At 34.8% G+C, this 16,601-nt stretch overlaps 1 long non-coding RNA gene across 1 annotated transcript in view; it reads right to left on the minus strand.

The window, feature by feature from the left end:
- Window positions 1–540: 540 nt before the first annotated feature.
- Window positions 541–16,601, minus strand: part of LOC129146967 (uncharacterized) — a 57,440-nt gene continuing 41,379 nt past the window's right edge. The window contains exon 3 of the long non-coding RNA XR_008554390.1: window positions 541–593. This is a non-coding gene — a long non-coding RNA (uncharacterized LOC129146967). The remainder of the gene's footprint in view (window positions 594–16,601) is intronic.

The raw sequence follows: 16,601 nt of genomic DNA on the forward strand, positions 1-16,601 counted from the left end.
ATAAGTTATGAATATTGGAAGATGAATGTAAATATAAAAATATTTCCAATTTGTAAACTCAATTTCTCCCATATTTTCATATAAACAATATATTTTGACATGAATTCTACAATCTTCTTCCTGCACTCTACTGGATAAGCTTTCATTGTAAAACCATAGAAATAAAACTGCTGGGAAATAAACTGAATGCAAAACAGGCAAAATGAAATTGACCTCTGACGGACAAGTGTACTTTAGAAGTTCCTTTGGAAAACTCTTGTGGGCAATTGTATTCTTCACATGGAATCTAAGCTTTTAGGAAGCATGAAACAATTGTAATTAACAATAGGAACATCAAATTTTCCATCTTTGTGTTCAAAATATACTTCTTAGACTATGTGTCAGTTTCATTATGAAATCAAATTACAACATTGCCAAGACAATACCCATTAATAAAAAAGGATGTCAAGCATCTATCTGCTGCAAGAACCTCTTCAGCTAAGTAGTTAATATAATTCATTCAAATACTTTCATTATTCACTTTTTCTAGCTTACCTCATCCAAATGATCAGCAGCCATTAGATCAGAAGACCAATGTATCCATCAAATAGATGCTGGAGAGAAAACAGAAGCGCAAGATAAATGTCAGACATTTGTATGGGCTATAGATTAGCCCATTTGGGCTAGCATATAGTCAGGATAGAATGCGGAGTGGGGTGAATGCACCATGAGGATACATAGTGGAGAGGTGAACCAATACCGAGTTCATCCTGAACAAGATAAGGCAGAACTTTAAAATAGTTTCCTCCCCTTTCGCCAAGGAGCTTCACAAATAATAGACATTGTATCTCTACCATTCCGCTTCCTCCAAATAGACGTTCTAAATAAATATTCATCCAGTCTTATTTATTTACTGGCCCCTGTTTCACATGTGGGTTACCTGGCTAATGTAATTCTTTTTCTTAAGTACTAAGAACTTTCCTTCTGTATAATCTCACTTTGGAAACCCCTTAAATCTCCTTCTTTAATTGCTAGTCATTGTCATATCCGTGACACATGTGTCACAGATATTTAACTATTTTACTCCTAGATATTTAACTATTTTACTCCATACAACAAATTCTATGTGATTCTGTTACTATATTTTGCCTTTCTGAATATTTTCTTTTGTGTTTGGTGGAACCACTGCTTTCTTTTCAGCCCCTGACCCAAACCTAGTGCCCTTTCTGATATTCCTTATTAGTGTCATTTGTCTGAAATAAGAAAATTTACTGTATCTCCTTTCACAAGCTTTTCAAACTCTACAGTCAGAAAACAAGTGTTGTTTTTGAGGGAGGAGACAGGAAACTACAACCCATTGACCAAATCTGGTCCAATATCTTTCTGTAAAGAAAGTTTTATAGGAAGTCAACCAATGTCTACTGGTTCATGTTTTGCTTACGGCTGTATAAGCACTATAGGAGAGTTGAAGTGTTGAAACATATGAATCCACACAACACACAAAACTTAAAATATTTACTCTCTGGCCATTTATAGAAAAAGTTTGCCTGGGCCTCCCTGGTGGCGCAAGGGGTTAAGTACTGCACTATGAAGCAATCCGCAGCCTCTATAGCATGAGTTCAATCCCCGGGCTGGCCAGAGAGAAACCCACAGGGAGCAACAGACCTCTCCTGACTCGCCCGCTGCTCCCTTCAGCAGTGTATTTCAGTCAGTCTGCCTTTTCTGTTCCCCGCTCTGTCTCTGGTGAATCCTCTCACCCCCTGCATCTCTGGCCAGTACCCCAGCTCTTGTATGCATAAATAAATCTTTGAAAAAAGAAAAAGTTTGCCAATCTCTGAATAAAGGGCTTAGGGAAACAAGAATGCTATTACATAATGCAAATATGTGGCATTAAAATTCTTGAAACAAAGAGGAAGTAAAAGTTACTAGGATATCCTGTTTTATTTCTTATTATTCCCACTTGACTTACTTATGCTATTGAACAAATTTGTTGTAAAACCCCAGTGATTAAGAGGGTTGACTGTCTCTTACAGGCGCCTAAATGGAGGGAGCATTTTAATATAAATATAAAAGCATTTTTTATAGCTTAGTATGAATACAAATTCAAATCTAAAGCCTCACAGCCAGATTTCAAAACAAAATCTTTCATCTTTCATATTTATTATCATAATCAAAAAGCATAAGGGGAAATTTATAATGATCTGGACTAGTCTGGTTCTCTTTATCAGACTGGCTTTCCTCTCCTCTTCTCTCCAATCTAGGTCAGATTTTTTCATGTTTGACACCGTAGTTACAATCAACCTAAAGTCTTTTTTTCCTCCCAGTTTTGGGAAATGAGGCATAAATGGAAATACAAGACAGGTCATTCTGGCCAACACAGCCCATTTCCTAGCTCTACCACATAAATTAATTTGGAGGTGAGTTTGAGAACTTGTAATGGCTCTTTTGGAATGTATAGTATCCTATTGCCTCTGAAACTGACATATTGTTCCTTTATGAAATATTTAACTTATAGCCTAGGAATAGAAATGCAAAGCTGTGGTAAAATGAAGTTTAGGATTTATCATCTTGAAGTTATTATTTTATGTCACTATTTTTCTCTAAATGAGTGATCATAATTTGATGAGAATAATTTTATGTACATGTTTCAGTTACACAGTTAGTTTTCCCATTCCTGGAAGATAAGAGACAAGAATACTTTTGAAGATGGATGGAACTCATTCCACAAAAAAAGAAGATCCCTTCGTTCTAGCAAAGTGAAGATAAGAAGAGCCTGATAGAGAACTGGGGGCGGGGGTAGGGGAGTTGTCTACAATAAATTACCAACAATAATTTTGTAAGTAAGAAAGTTTAATGAAGAGAATGAAAGTAAATGAAGAGAATATGAAACATGGGAATAAAGTTGATGCCTTCAAAAATGCTCATCATTTTGTCTCTCATTAGGCAGAGTCCAGTCCCATAAAAATGTGTTAAGCCACACTTTGGGTACTGGGGCTATGGCAGAGATGAAGTATAGAGAAAATAAATAAATTATAAAATGTATATTAGAAGACAACAAGCAATTATCAATCCTATAAAGGAATATGATACAGGGTGGTTTTATAAAGGTTATCATGATAGACATTACTTTGTAAATAAAAATGTACACAAAATCTAAGTATCTATTATTTAATTTCAAGAAGAGCATGGGAAACATTTTTAACTTTCTTAGTTTTACCAGATCTATAACACTCAATGATGCAGATCAAAATATCCTGAAAATCTACTGTAACAAATCATCAAAAAAGCAAGTAAGTAATATATACATAAGTGTACACATTAAACAGAGATGGTATTGAAATAATGGTTATCTTCTGGGGTCAAGATCATAGCCAAAATTTGAGTATTTGTAAATAAATTTTGGTGAACAGGACACTTCCTCATAATAGGTCCTATAACTTTCAGCCTAGTGACCACTCTTATGATGAATGCCCATCAACATGTAGGAACTTACAAAGACTTATACCCATACATGGAGAGATAGAATCAGAGTCTCCAGTACAGGATTAAAGTTCATAAAAGGAGAAGACAAACAAACAAACAAACAAACAAACAAAACATGAGGGCAGAAAATACACATGTGTCTGCCTTTGCTCTGGATACAATAAATCAAAAGTTCTCCTTACACTGTATAATGGGCCAGACATTAGGTGGACAAAAGACCTGAGTTTACATCACACAAAATTTAAAGTGGACCAAATGGCAGAATTAAAGTCAAATCTTCTCTGGAACACAGTTCCAATAAAGATCATAGATATATAAAAATTAAATATATACACATACAAAAAAAAAAGTTAACAAAAGTAAGAATTTTAAAAATACAAAATGCAAATGCCAGTATCAGATATAAATAGAACTCCAAAAATTATATTGATAAATATGAAATATTGAAAAGCATGAAAAGTATGATTAAAAAATGAAAGTGGTAATTAAAAGCATAAGTAAGAAATATAATCTATTTAAACATTAATGCAAACTGTAAGGAAAAACAAATATGATTTTAGGAACTGTGACAAATTCCACAAAAAACAAAAATATTGGTAGTTTGAAAATGAATTAAATATATTGAAATATGTGGTGACTGTGATCTTTAATCTTTCCACAGAGAAACAATAATTTCTTACTCAGTTTAATTTTATTTCAAGATATATTTTGGATCTTGGCATGAATTCTAGTGGTGGAATTTATTTTCATTGCATTTTCTAATCACATGTAGAAAACTGATTGAATTTTTTATGCTGCTAGTCTATCATTATAATTTCATTTCTTTTAATACTTTTGCAATTGATTCTCTGTTAGTCAATCAAAACATCCAGAAGCAATGGAAATTTTTGCTCCTCCTTTCCTATTTATAATGCTTCATTTTGTTTCTTGTCTTGCACTGTCTAAGAAATCTTTTTTTAGGGCCTCCCCGGTGGCGCAGCGGTTGAGCGTTGGGTTGCGAAGCTGCCTGCAGCCTCTGCGGCGCCGGTTCGATCCCCGGCTGCTCCCCTACCACTGGAGGAGGGTCCCACATGGCGCACAGACCTCTCCTGCCGCCCGCTGCTCCCCTCAGCAGTGTACTTCGGTCCTTCTGCCTGCTCTGCTCCCCGCTCTGGCTCTGGTGAATTCTCTCACCCTCCCGCGCTTCTGACTGTACCCAGTGCATGTACAAACAAAACAAACAAACAAATAAATAAATAAAACATGCCTCTATTTAAAAAAAAAAAGAAATCTTTTTTTATTTTTCAAAGATTTATTCATGCATACAAGAACCAGGGTACAGATGTGCGGGATGGTGAGAGGATTCACCAGAGACAGAGTGGGGAACAGAACAGGCAGACTGACTGAAATACACTGCTGAGGGGAGCAGCGGGCAGCAGGAGAGGTCAGCTGCACCATATGGGATTCTCGCCGGTTGGCTGGGATGGAACCTGCATTGCAGAGGCTGAGGACAGCTTCACAGTGCTTGCTCAACTGCCTGTGCCACCAGGGGAGACCTTGTCTAGGAAATCTATAACAGTTTGAATTATAATACTGAGAGTAGACATCTAAAGAATTCTCCTAAATTCATGAAAATAATTCTACTTGTTCATTCATAAGATCTACATAATGTTGCTAGTAGAGGGTTTAGAAAAACTGGGCAAAATGCTAGGTAGCCTGCCTTTACAAATGTTTTCACTAGAATTTAGCCATGCCCACTTATTACCAATATTTGAGATGTCTAGGTTTGAGAATGGCAAAATATTCTTTTCATTTGTTTTCTTTTACTTTTTTCTAGCAAGTGGTACAAAGCACATACATGAAGCCAAGGACAAAGATTAAAATAAAATCAGAATTCCCAAAGTCTTTCTTCTCCTTTTAAGAAGTATGTTTGCATTTGAACTTTACAGTTCTCTAAGTCCACAACTAATGGGGTTGGGGAAGTATCCATCACATTAATAAAGACCATATCACAGATTTAATACTTTTCTCTCTCCACAGAAGCTGAAGAGCTGTGGTTCTATTTTGACCACAAATCCAATCACCCTTTATTTTATTGTTTAAATACAATTTATGTTTTTATTATACAGTTTATTTTGAAAACAAACATTACTTATATATGCCAAATGCATTTGAAAATATAGTAATGTCGATTCCCATTAAGTTTACATAAATCAATTTCCACTTCCCAGTGCCACTGAGTTGCTTAGAGCTGACCAATTGTCCAGAAAAACTAGAAATCTATATAAAATTAAAAAGATACTATAGAATGGCTGAAACAATGAGAATGGGGAATTAAGATTCTTCAGGAAGGGAGCCAGGAAGATGTCAGCTGATATAGTTGCTTGTTTCCTGGGATCTTTGCCAATTTTGGATGGATAACAAGAAGACCAGTAATAAGGGATTTCCATGGAGAGAGGGTTGCTGCTGGAAGAGTGAGAAACCATGTGAGTCTTGTCTCACTTATGGGGTTTACAAGAGAAAAGTGTTGCACGGGTGGCCAAGTTGTCTAATTTCTGGAAATAAAATGGATAAAGTGGATTCATTAAAATGTTCTCTTTTCTTTTAAGTAATTTATGGTTTCAATTTTTATGTCCAAATTAATCTATCTTAATCTATCTCATTAATCTATCTTGAATTAATTTTTGCATATAGAGTTAAGTATGGACCCAGTTTCATTATTTATTTATTTTCTTTTGCAAGAGGCTATCCATATTTCCCAGCACTATTTGTTAAAGAGATTTTCCTTTCTTTATTCTATGGTTGTGGTTTCTTTGTCAAAGAGTAACTGTCCGTATTTGTGCTGTGTGTATTTCTGGGCTTTCTAGTCTATGCCATTGGTCTCAGTTTCTTTTTTTGTTCTAGTTCTAATATCATACTGTTTCAATTACTATTGCTGTGAGTTTAGTCTGAAATCAGGGAATATTTTACCTCAGTTTTTCTTCTTTTCTCTCAGGATCCTTTTATTTATTTAACTATTAAATTTGTGTACAAGTTTTATGTTGCTCTATTTTCTTGAAAAAAGTCATTGGGATTTTAATAGGTGCTGCATTGAATATGTAAATTGCTTTAGGCAATATGGCCATTTTAACCATGTTATGTATTCCACAAGCATGGAGTATCTTTCCATTTCTTATTTTATTTCCTTTAATAGGGTCTTTTTTTTTTAAGATTTATTTATTTATTTATACAAGCACTGGGTACAGTCAGAAGCACGGGAGGGAGAGAGAATTCACCAGAGCCATAGCGGGGAGCAGAGCAGGCAGAAGGACCGAAGTACACTGCTGAGGGGAGCAACGGGCAGCAGGAGAGGTCTGCGCGCCATGTGGGACCCTCCTCCAGTGGCCGGGGAGCAGCCGGGGATTGAATCAGCGCTGCAGAGGCTGCGGGCAGCTTCGCAACCCAGCGCTCAACCGCTGCGCCACTGGGGAGGCCCTTTAACAGGGTCTTAACAGTTTTTAATCTATAGGTCTTTCACCTTCTTCCATATGTTTACTTCCTTACTTCCTTATTACATACTTCAAGTATATTACATTCACTTTGGTATGATTGTAAATAGGATTTTTTTTAATTTCTCTTTTATCTGAAACACTGTTTACATATAGAAATGCAACTCATTTTTTTTAATTGATTTTGTATCCTGCTGTTTAACTGTAGTCATTTATTTCTTCTGGTAGTTCTTTTTTTTATTATTATCTTTTGGATTCCCTATGTACATTATATATTACTTGCAAATAGTGATGATTTCCCTTCTTCTTCTCCAATTTGGATCCATTCTATGTCTTTTTTATTTATTTATTTTTGTCTAGGACTTCTAATACTGTGTTGAATAGTAGTGGTGACAGTGAACATCATTGTCTTGTTCCTGATCTTAGTGCAAAAACTTTCAATTTTTCACCATTTAGTATCGACTGGGTTTTTTCATAGATGATTTTTATTATGTTTAGGTAAGTTCTATTTAGTCCCATTTGTTGAGAGCTTTTATCATAAATAGATGCTGAATTTTATACATGCTTTTTTGACATGCTTTTTTTAATATATGCTTTTTTGACATGTTAAAATGATATATGATTTTCTATTTTAGCTTCCATTTTGTTGACTTATTGCCAAGATATATTTGGCAACACAACTCGAATGGCAAAGGAAACAAAAGCAAAAATAAACAAGTGGACTATATCAAAATTAAAAGCTATTGTACCTCAAAAAAAATCACAAAGACAGAAAGGCAACCTACAGATGGGAGAAGAATATTTGCACCTCACACATCTGACAAGGAGCTAATTTCCAAATATACAAAGTATTTATACAGTCCAGCAATATAAAAGCAGACAACCCAATAAAAACTGGGCAAAAGACATACTTTTCTAAAGAGACATCCAGATGGTCTATAGGCACATGAAAATTGTTGAACGTCACCTATTATAATCAAAATACAAATCAAAATCATAATGAGATATCACTTCCCCCTGTGAGAATGACCTATAGCAAAAAGGATAGAAACCAAAATTACTGGCAATGATGTGGAGAAAAGAGGAGTGCAATTTTGGGTCACGTCTATGGAAAATGACAGAGAAATTCCTTAAAAAAACAAATATGGAAATTCCATATAATCCTCTGCTAGGTATGAAAAACTCTAATATGAAATGATTTATGCATGCCTATGTTCATAGCAGTAGTGTCCATAATTGTCAAGTCATGGAACCAACTTAAATGCCCACTGATAGATGACTAGATTAAGATTTTGTATAATATATACTCAATGAAATACTGCTCAGCTATTTAAAAAGATCAGTGTGCTATGGGACAAAATGAATGGACCTTTAGGTGATTATGGTAAGTGAAATAAGGTATAAAGTGAAGGACAGATATCAGACGGTTTTACTTATCTGTGGGATATGAACAACCCAAAAACATATACTGGCAAACTACAGCACAAACAAATCTTATATTTAGTGATAAATGAAAAATATATTAGTTACCAGAGGAAATAGGGGGATGGGAGGAGAGAATAAAGAAAGGAAGGGATTAGGGCATTGGCATGGAAGGTTTGATGGAGGGTAAAATTAAGCATGTACGCATATGTAGGAGAATAAACGTAACCCCAAAGTGATATAGAAATATAAATGACTGAAAAATATAATAGAAAGAAAATAAAGAAAAATAATTAATTTTTTAAATGGATACATCTAAAAGGAAACGAAGTTTAAATGGAGTAAATGATGTGACTTCAGTATAAAACAAAAATAAAACACGGCATACAATATATGTGACTATAAATGATATTAAAAACTGATCCTATTTATTTTTCTTGCTTTTCTATTCTTTTCTCTGGCAAAGTATGTTTGTACACAAATAAAAATACCTTGAATTTAAATTGTGATCATTCACAGCAGGGGCTGACAGTACTTGAGGGAGCATGCTAAGTGATGAAAGTCTGAGTCATAATGAAGATGAACAGAGGACGTTTTTCTCACCTTAAATTATCCACATCAACTTCCGGAGATGTAAACAGCTCTAAAAAATCTCAGCGGGTGCAGGTGTTGACTTGGGTCTTAAAGTGATTGCTAATATTTTAGGCTCACAATTAAGCACATCAAAATGATAGCAGTTTCATTTTGGTTGGAATCTGTTATGCCTTGTAAAGTACTACACTGTGAAATGTTTCTGAATTTCACGTTTCTCAATTTTGTTTGTTCATTGCATTCATTTTATGGTTTTGACAGAGTGGGAGGTCGAACTAGTTTATTATCTTTAATGTATTTCGTAACTCCCTGAGTCAAGCATATTTTAATATCCTTTTGTCAAAATAACAACTGATTTTCATTTAAATTATTTTTTAAGATAAAGCACAACATTAAATCAATTGAAGAATCAGTTGTGGCCTCTAGCTGTGGTATATTATTAGAATTTTTACACATCAAATGACTAAAAAATGTAAAGCATCATTTTAAAAAGTTAATCTCCAGTAGCCTATAGCAATGAATGGATCCATCTTTGCTGTGCCTCCTCAGAAATGTCTGACAGTGCCTACCACACTCATATGTCCAGTTTTTCCATATAAGGGATCCTCAATAATGTATGTATATCATGTATTTTCTTTGCATTTGTTAAGTCCCTGAAAGTTAATAGACTATTGTATCTTTCTAGTAGAATTTATCTTTTTTCAATCATAAAGAAAATATATTTTACACTTGGAAAATTCTTAGTATTCATGGGATTATGTCAAGGGCAAGAAAGTTATAAACAGAGTTACTGTTATTCACACCAGTCCAGGGATCACCTCCAGCAAATTCAGTTTTGTTCTCAAAATCTGAAGTCAACTCTCTGGTGGTCTCATATAGATGCCAGACACGTATAAATTACCATGCAATTTAAACCGGGTGCAATAAATTTTCTAAGGAATGACAACCATCTGTCTGAAATGAAAGTTGTACACAGGAAACTCTACATTGGTATATTTCCATCACACCTGTTTCTCTTCATTTATTTAGAATGCTGGGTGTTGCACCCAAAAATTACAGATGAAGAATATATGAGATGGATGAGTTGATAAAGCATCTGTTTGTTATCTTCTTAGCATTGCAAAGAACATACCACCTATACAATTACCTGAAAGTCTTCTCTTTGATGACTGTGGTTAAAGACCTGATGTGTCATTCTTCACCATCTGGTAATATTTAGCTACTTTCTGTTTAAAAACTAATTCAGAAAAAAGGAATGTAATGCAACCAAAACTATATTATCTTTTAGTTTTAAATGCCACCTAGAAGTTAATAATTTAGATATATTAATTTAATAAAAATTTCTACTTATCCAAAAAATGACACAGAAATTATAAAACTACTACAGAATTAACTTTTATATTTAACAAATTCCTTCAAAAATGCTTTGAGGTCAAGGGCCTCCCCAGTGGCTCAGCGGTTGAGTGCTGGCTTGCGAAGCTGCCTGCAGCCTCTGCAGCGCCTGGTCGATCCCCGGCTGCTGGGCCAGGGTCCCACATGGCATGTAGACCTCTCCTGCCGCCCGCTGCTCCCCTCAGCAGTGTACTTCGTCAGTCTGCCTGTTCTGCTCTCTGCTCTGATTTTTCTGCTCTCCGCTCTGACTCTCATGAATTCTCTCGCCCTCCCTTGCTTCTGACTGTACCCAGTCCTTGTACAAATAAATAAATAAATCTTTAAAAAAAAAAAAAAGAAAGAAATACGAGTAAAAAAAAAATGCTTTGAAGGGCCTCCCCCGGTGGCACAGCGGTTGAGCACTGGGCTGCGAAGCTGCAAGCAGCCTCTGCAGCGCCAGTTTGTTCCCTGGGCTGCCAGGTGAGGGTCCCACATGGCGCACAGACTTTCCTGCCAGGCCCACTGCTCCCCTCAGCAGTGTACTTCGGTCCTTCTGCCTGTTTTGCTCCCCACTCTGGCTCTGGTGAATTCTCTTGCCCTCCCATGCTTCTGACTGTACCCAGTGCTTGTATAAATAAATAAATAAATCTTAAAAAAAAAAAAAAAACTTAAAGGAAAAAAAAGCAAAAATAAATTCTTAAAAAAAAAAATGCTTTGAAGTCAAACATGTTTTTTTGTTTTTTTTCAGAAAAACAATTTAATCTAATCAGGTCATATGACACATCATATTCAGAATGCTATCTTGAATTTTTATTTTTTTAATTTTATATATTTTTGCATCATTTTTCATTTTTTGCACAATGTATGCATTTTCATCTTGGTTATAGTCCCCATACAATTCCCACCCCCCCTTGTTTTGATTCTACTCCCTCCTCCACATCCCCCATAGTGTGTCTCTGGTTTATAGTTGCTTGTTGCTTTTGATTTTTACTTTATTATAATTAGTCTTTTTCCTGGTCCCTTATTTAGATTTTCTAAATCCCTGCTATGAGACAGACCATCTAGTATTTTTCTTTTTCTTTCTGGCTTATTTCACTGAGCATGATCCCTTCCCACTCCATCTATGTTGCTGCAAATCACATGAGTTTATCTTTTTTTTTTTTGATTTCTGAGTAATATTCCATTGTGTATATATACCCCATCTTCTTGATCCAGTGATCTATTTTGGGCATTTGGGTTGTTTACATAGTTTAGCTATTGTAAATAGTGCTGCCATAAACATAGGGGTGCAGGTGCTCTTTTGAATTAATGTTTCTGTATCCTTTGGGTAAATACCTACGAGTGGAATTGTTGGATCATATGGAAGCTCCATCTTTATTTAGCAGGTTGAGGAATCTCCATACAGCTTTCCTTAGTGGTTGGACCAGATTGCACTCCCACCAGCAGTGCAGGAGAGTTCCTTTTATTCCACATCCTCGCCAACATTTGTTGTTGCTAGTTTTTTTAATATGTGCCATTCTCACTGGTGTAAGATGGTATCTCATTGTAGTTTAGATTTGCATTTCCCTGATTACAAGTGATGATGAACATCTCTTCATATGCCTCATGACAGATATTTTTAAGATGCCTCTGTATTTCCTTCAAATCCAAATATTCTTTTCCTCCCTAGAGGTAACCACTATTATAAAAGTTATATGTTTCTTTGCAATCAATATTTTCATAGTAAAATACATTTGTGTATAACCATAAACAATATTTATTACTGTTTTGCATGCCATTAAATCTATCCTATTCTATATATCATCCTAGATTTTTTCTATTTATTCCAACATGAGGTATTTGATAATTATCATTTAAGTCATTGTGATTTTACACCCTATGACTATATCGTATAATTAATCATTGCTCCTCCTGTTATATTGATCAACTGTTTGTGATTTCAAACAATTCTACAATTAGATCACAGTCTCCTTGTGATAGTTAGAAGACACACTATGTTATATTTGCAGGTAACATTTCTGTTTACCTACACATTGACTTGACATCACAAGAATTTTCTCCAAATGGCCCATAACAAAAACACAATAAATGCTGGCAAGGATGTGGCAAAAAAGGAACCTTTGTACATTGTTGGTGTGAATATAGATTGGCTCCAGGCCTAATGAGAACAGCATGAAGATTCCTCAAATATTAAAATAAATCTACCACAAGACCCATAAATTCCTCTTCTAGGTATCTACCAAAATTTTTTTAAAATACTGATTTGAGAGGTGTGCCCTCTTTTGTTCACTGTAGCACAATTCACAATAGCCAAGTTAGTGAAAAAATCTAAGTTCCCCACAGTAGAAGACTGGATTAAGAAGACATAGTACTGGGCCTCCCCTGGTGGCGCAGAGGTTGAGCGCTGGGTTGCGAAGCTACCCGCAGCCTCTGCGGCGCCGGTTCGATCCCCGGCTGCTCCCCGGCCACTGGAGGAGGGTCCCACATGGCGCGCAGACCTCTCCTGCCGCCCGCTGCTCCCCTCAGCAGTGTACTTCGGTCCTTCTGCCTGCTCTGCTCCCCGCTCTGGCTCTGGTGAATCCTCTCACCCTCCCGCGCTTCTGATTGTACCCAGTGCTTGTATAAATTAATAAATAAATAAAATAAAAATAAATAAAAAAAAAGAAGAAGACATAGTATTTTTGTAGGGTAGAATACTACCCAGCTATAAGAAAAAGATGAATTATTGCCATTTGTGACACCATTCCATGGAACTGGAGGGTTTTATGTGAAGTGAAATAAGTCAGAAGGAGAAAGACAAATACTGGATGATTTCATGCATGTGATATATAAGAAACAAAACAAAGGAACTGAAAAAAATCTAAATGAAAACAAACCCTAGAATTATGACTACAGAACTTGGGCTACTGGAGAAGGGAGGAGGTTGGAATGGGAACAAAGGGGAAAGGTCCTCATGGTAGATGGTAAATTCCATGCATTTAAGTATAAATATGTGAGGTGGTGTGATCTTATTCCCCTAAATCACATACAGTGTTGTAAACAAATGCTAAAAAAAATGAATTGTCTCCAAAGTGTTATTCTGCCTTTTTAATTTATTAACAACTACTACAAGTTCCCATTTCACTAAATCCTAGCCCACTTTTGGAATGGTCTTTATTTTTTGTATATAATGTTTATAATTAAATTGTTAAAAATAATTAAATTGTTAAATTCCATGGAAATTCCTGTTAAGATGATGAGTACATTGGATTGAATTTTCAGAATAATTTGTGGGAAAAAATCTTTATACCATCAAGACAATATCCAACTATGTCTCCTAATTGTTTAGCATTTCTTTTTTTTTTTTTTTTGGTGGGACCCTCACCGGTGGCTGGGGATCGAACCTGCGCTGCAGAGACTGCAGGCATACTCGCAGCCCAGCGCTCAACTGCTGCGGCACCAGGGAAGGCCCTGTTTAGCATTTCTTTCATGCCCATGAGAAGCATTTTGAAAATTTATGCATAAAGTTAGTGCATATATACTTTATACCCTATTCTAAACAACACCTTATAAATTATATTTATGATATAACATAGCATATTTTATTTTATTTTTTTTAAATTTTTTTAAATTTTTTTTTTATAGAGGCATGTTTTTCATTTATTTATTTATTTGTTTGTTTTGTTTATACATGCACTGGGTACATTCAGAAGTGCAGGAGGGTGAGAGAATTCACCAGAGCCAGAGCGGGGAGCAGAGCAGGCAGAAGGACCGAAGTACACTGCTGAGGGGAGCAGCGGGCGGCAGGAGAGGTCTGCGCGCCATGTGGGACCCTCCTCTGGTGGCCGGGTAGCAGCCGGGGATCGAACCGGCGCTGCAGAGGCTGCAGGCAGCTTCGCAACCCAGCGCTCAACCGCTGCACCACCGGGGAGGCCCTAACATAGCATATTTTAAATTGCTGTTTTATTTCTTGAAATTTTCAAAACTATGTTTCCTGCCTCTCCTTTCAATTATATATTAGTGCATGCTCTCTATACAAAATATCCTATATTTAATTTGTAAGTTATAATATTTTATACTTTTGTAATTCTCATACTTCTTTTAATTTCATTTTATTTTAGTGAAAGAATTCAGGTTGCATAATAGTTGTGAAGTTATTGCTGTCTTTTTTCTTGTATTAAAAGTTACAAATCCAAAGTCTTATCATTAGGTATGACTTTTTTAGAAAAGGGTGGTAGACAGAGGTAGTTATCTAACTTTGTCAGATAAAGGAAGTTTCCTTTTATACTTAGTTTAAGGTAATTTTTCTTTTTAATTATGAATAAGTTTGAATCTTACTGAATAGTATTTCTTCTTCCATCAATTTTTTTATCCATTACTATGTTAATATATTAAATTATGTTGCTGATAATGAATTTTGAATTTTACAGAATACTGTTTCTCCTCCATCAAATTGAGTTTTTACCCATTATGTTGTTAACATAGTTTAATTATATTGCAAGATTTATTAGGCTTTGCTTTTTTCTGTACTGTGTTGATATAATGAATTGCACTGGTAGATTCTGAGATAAACAGAATCTATTCCACATATTTTTAATAAAGTGAAAATTGAATTTGTAAATAATTTATTTAGGAATATGCTATCTTCAGTTGCACATTTTATTTGCTAATACTTTTCTTAGGCTATCCTTGTGCATTTATTAAAACAGGTCAACATTACACAAAGATTTCAAAACATATCTCAAAGTATTTGTGTTTGAAAGAAATTGATGCTTTAGAAGGCCTGAAAATATTTGAATTGGTTTATAGTTGCTTGTTGATTTTGATTTTTACTTCATTACAATTAGTCTTTTTCCTGAGACAGACCACTGGGTGGGGAGGGGTGGGGCAGGAAGAAGGGAGTAGGATCAAAACAAATGGGGTGGGAATTGTATGGGGACTATAACCAAGATGAAAATGCATACATTGTGCAAAAATAAAAAGTGATGTAAAAAATAGATTAAAAAATAAAAAATAAAAATTAAAAAAATATTTGAATCGGGTATATTTTGGGTGTTAAATGTAGATTCTTGACTTATTTTATGTTTTTTTATGTTATTTTTTCTTAATTTATATTATATCTGTTGATTTCAGTTTTTCCTGTTTCTGTCCATTCTAATAATATAATTCATTAATGTGAAATTGTCATCTTGAGACGCCTCCTGATCATTCTCCATCCTCTGGAGCTGACGAGGGTATGGCTCTGTAGCTCTGCTGCCTCTCTGTTGTCTCAAGACACACCTTTATGATCAGCCTGAAAATAACCCACTCTATCCTCTTTGAATTTCCAAGTCTTCCTCTTTGCTAATTTGGCCCTGATTTACTAGAAATCATCCTAAATTAGCTAAGGTGTGAGAGGTAATATTTTTGAAATGCTCATGAGATGTGACATGTATTTTGTTCCTCTCTGAAAACATTTACTCTGATAGTCTAAACAATTACAACGATGGGTTTAATGCAAATAGGGGTTTTTTTAATCACTAGGATGACCACTTTCTGGATACTCTTAGCTTGTAATTATAATTCTTCATTTTGAGAACATTTTTCCCAAAGACAATTTTTTTATTACTACTCTATACTTCTTTTATCCTGAAAAAAGAAGCCTTTATTTCCATCTCTATTGATGCCTTCCTTCTTTCTTTAATATGTTTGCTAGAATTTGTCCATCTTATTATTTCTAAAAAAAAAAACATTTATATATATATATATTTGTAATTCTTCTGATTTTCATATTATTCAGGTCAACTTTCAATTTTATTACTATTCCCATGTTTTTCCTGGATTTTTAAAAATTCATCTTCCTTTTTTTATTCATTACTGAGTTTAAGTGTATTACATCATTTATAGTGACAATTAAGACTCTGTCTTTCTTGGAAAACTTCATTGGACATATCCAAAAAGTTTTCAAAGAAAGCATTTGCAAAAGTTTGGGACAATGCTCTTATTTTTTTATCTTAGAAAATAAAAGGTGTTTCTTTTACAAAAATGTTCTATTGACATGCAATAGGTTTATTATTGTTACTTTTCTCCATTTTATTCTCTAATTCAGTAAGTATTGACAGATATAACCCACATCAAAAAAATCTCTTTGAGATCTTTTCTATGATTTTTTAAAGGTATAACTAGCTCTGTGCTCTGATACTTGTGAACTGAAATGCAGAGATTTTATAGACCTCATTCTATCACCACAATGTAACAAGACTACCAATTTGTTTTTTTAGAAAAGTAATGGGAACAAAATCAAGCATCTAAATCTAAGATCACTTTACT

This window comes from Talpa occidentalis, unplaced genomic scaffold (genome assembly GCF_014898055.3).
Source record: "Talpa occidentalis isolate TD23 unplaced genomic scaffold, MPIMG_talOcc4v2.1 talOcc4.5, whole genome shotgun sequence".
NCBI classification, from domain to species: Eukaryota; Metazoa; Chordata; class Mammalia; order Eulipotyphla; family Talpidae; genus Talpa; species Talpa occidentalis.